The sequence below is a fragment of the Neovison vison genome, chromosome 1 (genome assembly GCF_020171115.1).
Source record: "Neovison vison isolate M4711 chromosome 1, ASM_NN_V1, whole genome shotgun sequence".
NCBI classification, from domain to species: domain Eukaryota; kingdom Metazoa; phylum Chordata; class Mammalia; order Carnivora; family Mustelidae; genus Neogale; species Neogale vison.
In genome coordinates this window covers 131585821-131591923 of record NC_058091.1, presented here as the reverse complement: position 1 = coordinate 131591923, position 6103 = coordinate 131585821, and positions in this window count along the sequence as shown.

Below are 6103 nucleotides of genomic sequence, written 5' to 3'. Positions count from 1 at the left end.
CCTGAATAAGATGGAGAAGTCAAAAGTGCCTAAATGCAGTTTAATATAGGATTCATTTATTGAACTTCCTGCCATGCCCAGTCCTCCATGAGGAACCCAGAAGTCTCTGAAGGGTCTAGGGCTTTGCGACTTGGGAGTTTCTACCATGTTTGAAATGGGTTGTCAAAGCAAACACTGACCAAGCTGCTTGGCAGGTCCACCTGTGTCCAGCATGCCTGTGGAGCTACTCTCCCAGCAACACTGGTCTGGGGTGATGGCCGCCATGCTTAGAGAGGCTGCACCTTCCCTTCTGCAGCAATCTGCATCCATCCACCTTACTGAAAATATGGTTTCTTCCATACTTTTGCCATTTGGTAGTTAAGTGAATACACTCATCTTGCTCTGAGTTTGCAAAACCATTATAGGGAAACCAACATATAATTAACTTGACACATTGGGGTTGAGGGCTACGAAACTGGAAATATGCTGGTCTCTGTTACTTAAATACTCAGTGGCTCAGTCCTATTTGGCTAAGATGGAAGTACCCTAATTGGGCCAGTTATCAGGAGCGACTAACATGCTCTGAAATAAGCTAAGTTCAGTGGTAGGAAAGAAAGCTATTTACTCAGAAATGACTCTTGAACATTCTGTTATATTGTTTCAGTTTCATGCTAAAAGATCTGACATCCTACTTCTAATGTGTTGCCTTTATGCAAGATGGCAAAACAAAACAAAACTTCTAAATCCCTCCAGCTCACTTCTGATGAAGCATCTGTTGTGGACACAAGAATGCCATGAATTTTGGGACACCTGGGTGGCTCAGTTAGTTAGGAGGCTGTCTTTGGTTCAGGTCATGATCTCAGGGTCCTGGGTTCCAGTCCTTCATTGGGCTCCTTGCTAACCCAGGAGCCCACTTCTCTCTCTCCCTCTGCCTGCTGCTCATCCTGCTTGTGCTCTCTCTCTCTCTGTCAAATAAATAAATAAAATCTTAAAAAAAAAAAAAAAAAAAAAGAATGCCATGAATTCCAAAGAGAAAGGGCCAGGTCCAAGGGTGGGTGTGAAGAGAGCAAATTAGCAAAACAAATACCTAGCAGCTCATCACTATGTTCAGTTTTCCTAGGAGACATTATTAAGACAATTTAATGTTAACATTCATATTCTGTTCCAGTGTTTAATTTGAACATGAATGACATTCAATAATGTATAAAAATTCACTAAGCGCCTACTAGGTGCCATGTTCTGACAGAGTCTGTCTTTTTGGAAGAGATTACAAGTGAACAAAATAGCACATGGCAGACAATAGACAATAGACAATATGTTAATACCCAGAGTTTTCATTCCAATTCAGGAGATCAAAAATAAACTCATAATTATCTAAATAATCATTTACTTGCTCTAGTGTTAAATCTTATAAAGGAAAACTGCAGTGAATAATGAAAATGTAACCACAGGAGGACTTCATTTTCAGATAAAGGTTTCTCTGATGAAGGGTTATTTAGGCTGAAACCCAAAGGAATAAAGTTAGAAGGATGGCCACTGTTGCAGGAAGGTAAGAAACAAAGGAAGAATGGTATCTGGTGAGGTAGAATGGCAGAAGAGTTTAGGATGATGCAGAAGTTTACACTGTATCTCCTGGGCCATTACCAGGACTTTGGACATTAGAGTTGGATAGGAGCCATTGAAGGGGTTTAAGTATTTAATCTCTGTGTTTCTCAAAGAATATTCTGGCTTCCAAGTGGAGACTGAACTTGGGAGTGTGGGTCCACACAACTTAAAGAGATGGTTTAACGTCTCTCTCAGTAGTTAGTACAAAGGGAAATGGTGGCAGTGAAGATCAATGGGGACAGGGTATTTTTGTTTTAATTTATTTCTTTTCAGTGTAACAGAATTCATTGTTTATGCACCACACCCAGTGTTCCATGCAATACGTGCCCTCCATAATACTCACCACCTGGCTCCCCCGACCTCTGGCTCCCTGCCCCTTCAAAACCTTCAGGTTGTTTTTCACAGTCCATAGTCTCTCATGGTTCGCCTCCCCTTCCAATTTCCCTCAGCTGCCTTCTCCTTTCCATCTCCCCATGTCCTCCATGTTATATGTTATGTCATGTTATATGTTAAGTGAAACCATATGATAATTGACTCTCTCTGCTTGACTTATTTCACTCAGCATAATCTCTTCCAGTCCCCTCCATGTTGATACAAAAATTGGGTATTCATCCTTTCTGATGGAAGCATAATATTCCATAGTGTATACGGACCACATCTTCCTTATCCATTCGTCCGTTGAAGGACATCTTGGTTCTTTACATAGTTTGGCGACCGTGGCCATTGCTGCTATAAATATTGGGGTACAGATGGCCCTTCTTTTCACTACATCTGTATCTTTGGGGTAAATACCCAGTAATGCAATTGCAGGGTCATAGGGAAGCTCTATTTTTAATTTCTTCAGGAATCTCCACACTGTTTTCCAAAGTGGCTGCACCAACTTGCATTCCCACCAACAGTGTAAGAGGGTAACAGGGACAGGTTTTCAAAATATTTTGAAAGTAGAAGTGGCAGAACTTGGTGACTAAAAGGTTGAGGGTGGTGATGAAGAAGGGTGTAGAGGAGGACACCCTAAGTTCTGGAATGAGTATCTAAGTGGATAGCAGTGTCATTTACAAAATAGAAATGATAGGTGAAAGTTAAGTTGAGAGAAAGATTATTGGTTCCATCTTGGACATGATGAATTTCAAGAGTCTCTAAGTAGAGATCAATGCTGATCACAGCATTGTATATGGTACATGTGAAGCTCATTGAAAAAGTCTGTGCTGAAAACATATTGGACATCAGGAAGTCACTAGAAAGTAGGTGGTAACTGAGCTCAATGTGATCACCAAGGAAGAGAGGATAGAATGGAAAGAACAGGGAGCCAAGCATGGAGCCCAAGAATTTCCACATCAGGAGTTCCAATAAAAGACAAGATGCTGACAATGAAACTGAGAAAGATCAGGCAACAGAGAGATTTGGAAAGATACGAAGTCAGCAAACCAGAAGAAAAAATGTTTGATCATGTGGAAGTGGTTAAATGTGTCAAAAGCTTCCTGAGAGTCAATTAAGATGAAGACAAGAGTTTTACTCTGGATTTTTTGAAGGAAGATCATTGAGAACCTTAAGAAAGGCTATACTGTGAGGTGGGAACAGAAATTGTTGATAAATTAAAAAAAAATTTTTTTGTGAAAAATTTCAAACCTACAAAAGTAATACATGGAAACTAAAGCATGTGCTACAGAACAATGAATGGGTCAACCAAGAAATCGAAGAGGCACTAAAAAAAACATGGAGACAAAGGAAAGTGAAAACACAATGTTCCAAAATCTGTGGGATGCGGTAAAAGCTATTCTAAGAGGGGAGTTTATAGCAATACAGGCTTACCTCGAGAAACAGACAAAAAAATCTCAAATAAACAACCTGAACTTACATCTAAAGAAGGTGGGAAAAAAAAATAAAAATAAAGGAGCTGGAAAAGGAACAAACAAAGTTAAAAGCATGCAGAAGGAAGGAAATAATAGAGATGAGAGCAGAAATAAATTGAGACTTAAAAACAAAACAGAACAAACAAACAAACAAAAACAATAGGATAGGTCAAGAAAACCAGGAACCGATTCTTTGAAATAATTTTTTTTAAAGTAGACAGAATATACCTTAGATATATTACCCCCAATATATACCCCAATATACCTAGAACCCAGATTAATTATTAAAATTTAGCTACAGTTGCTTCATCTATCCCTTTGTTGCTATTTGTTCCTCTTGTTGTCTCTGGTATATTTTCTTTTTTTTTTTTTTAAGATTTTATTTATTTATTTGACAGACAGAGATCACAAGTAGGCAGAAAGGCAGGCAGAGAGAGGAGGAAGAAGGCTCCCTGCTGAGCAGAGAGCCCGATGCGGGGCTTGATCCCAGGATCCTGAGATCATGACCTGAGCTGAAGGCAGAGGCTTTAACCCACTGAGCCACCCAGGCACCCTCTGGTATATTTTCAAGCAAGCCCAGACTCATGTCTTTTACCTGCATTGTACTTCTTTGGGGTTATCTGGAACCACAATGTCATCATCACACTGACAAAAGGAATATTCACCCCTTGGTATCATCCAATAGTAAAACCATATGCAAATTTCCTGGGTTGTGTGGACCCTTTCTTTACAAGTGTGAGTCACAGACCAGCAGCATGAGCATCACCTCATGCTGGTCAGAAATACAGAGAGTCTCATGCTTTAATCCAGACCAAGAAAATCAGAATGTGCATTTTCAAAACACCCCTGGGTGATTTCTGCACAACGCATGTCTACAGGGAGAAAACACTGTTCCCATTCCTGTCCTTTTTGCAAACTTCCACTCCCACACATGCACCCACATACACATGTGTGCTAGTAACTACGATTTCTAGCTTTTTTTTTCCTCCTAAACTTCTCTTTTTGCCTATACCAACAAATACAAACTTATGCATATTTCCTACCTTTTCTCACAAGAATTCCCTTATTATTACTCATTATGAATCTTGCGTTTTTAACTTCCTAAATTCAGTTTTAAAGAACTAAATGCTCTTTTCATATTTAAAAATGATTTACTATAAACACGGTACGTTTTCACTGTTCCACCAGTCATCCTTTGCTTCCCTGGGCACAGGACCGTGAGCATTGTTGGCTAGTTGCTGAGAGGCGTGCACATTCCATCACCTTAATTACCCACATTCCAGGACTGTAAGATGAGTGGTTAAGCTGATGGTATCATCCATGACTTTCTCTTAATATGAAATCAGGAAAACCAATATAGGAACCAAACCCTTTCCCACTAGAAGCTTGCTCCGTCTCAAGAGACTTACAAAGAACCGTTGCAATCCCATGACTATGCTCTGCAGTTCAGGTCTGCACAGAAGGCATGTTGAAGGTCTCTGGATTTTACTTTGTGTACGTGATCATCTACATCTTTCATTTTCCAGCATCTGCCCCTTCACCCATGCTGTTACCCCTGCTGGAATGACCTGCCCTTGAAAACCCCCATTTACTGAAATTCATCCCATATGTCAAAATTCAACTCTCATGCTACGTTTCTCAAGGAGCCTTTTCTGACCCCAACAAGAAGAGCTTCCTCTACCTTCTGAAATCTGAAATACTTTTCCATGAGTGCCATCTCTCACACATTGCATGATTACCTAAGAACAGAACTTTCTCTTAACTGCGAACCTCTTTAGGTCAGAGACTGTCTAAAAATCTTTGCATCCACTTTTGTGTGTACTATTTTACAAAATACAGTGTAAGTTCTTGATAAATATTTGTTAAGTGGATGAGTGAAACTGTATAAGACCCTTTTTCATATAGCCCTGTGCCAAGTTTCTGGAGTATTTACTCCTCTTTTGCTTTATCTGCCCCCCCCACCCCCAGATTTGCTCTAACCCTCTGGAATCAAACCAGAACACTCAGTCATGAGAGCAGAGGAACCATTATTCATGAATCTTTTCAAAGCTTGTTAACAAAGATTGTTAACCAAACTAATGTGTAGAAAACCTTTCCGCCGATATGTTAAAATATCTTAAAGATTATTATTTCATGTTACCCTTAATATCCTTAGGAGATAGGGACTTTTAAAATTATACACTACGCCCACCTAAAAGATATTTGAAATTGCAATGAAGATTGATTCATAGAGAACCCAAAGATGTTACAGAAATAAGAAAAGTGTGAATATATAACTCCCAAATTTCTTCCAATCTAAGATTCAGTAATCCTTTGATGTGCTTGAACCAGATTTATCATCATCTGACATTCTTAAAAGTCAGATATAACCTACAGTTGAGAAAATTGATAAAAATATATATAACACTGGATTCAGCACCAGAATACTTTTGTGGATGGCATGAATAAATACATACAAGATAAAGGTTAAATTAACAAAAAGTGTCTCAACAACTTCATTGTTTATAGATCATAGATAATACCTAGTATGCATATTATACATTGCTATACTATCTTCAAAAGTGGAAATGAAGATTATAAAACACTGTATCATTAGAATAGCTCTACAGTTTTAGAATTTGCTCGGTATGTCAGGGCCACTCTAGACAGGTTTTTGTAATAAAATCTTA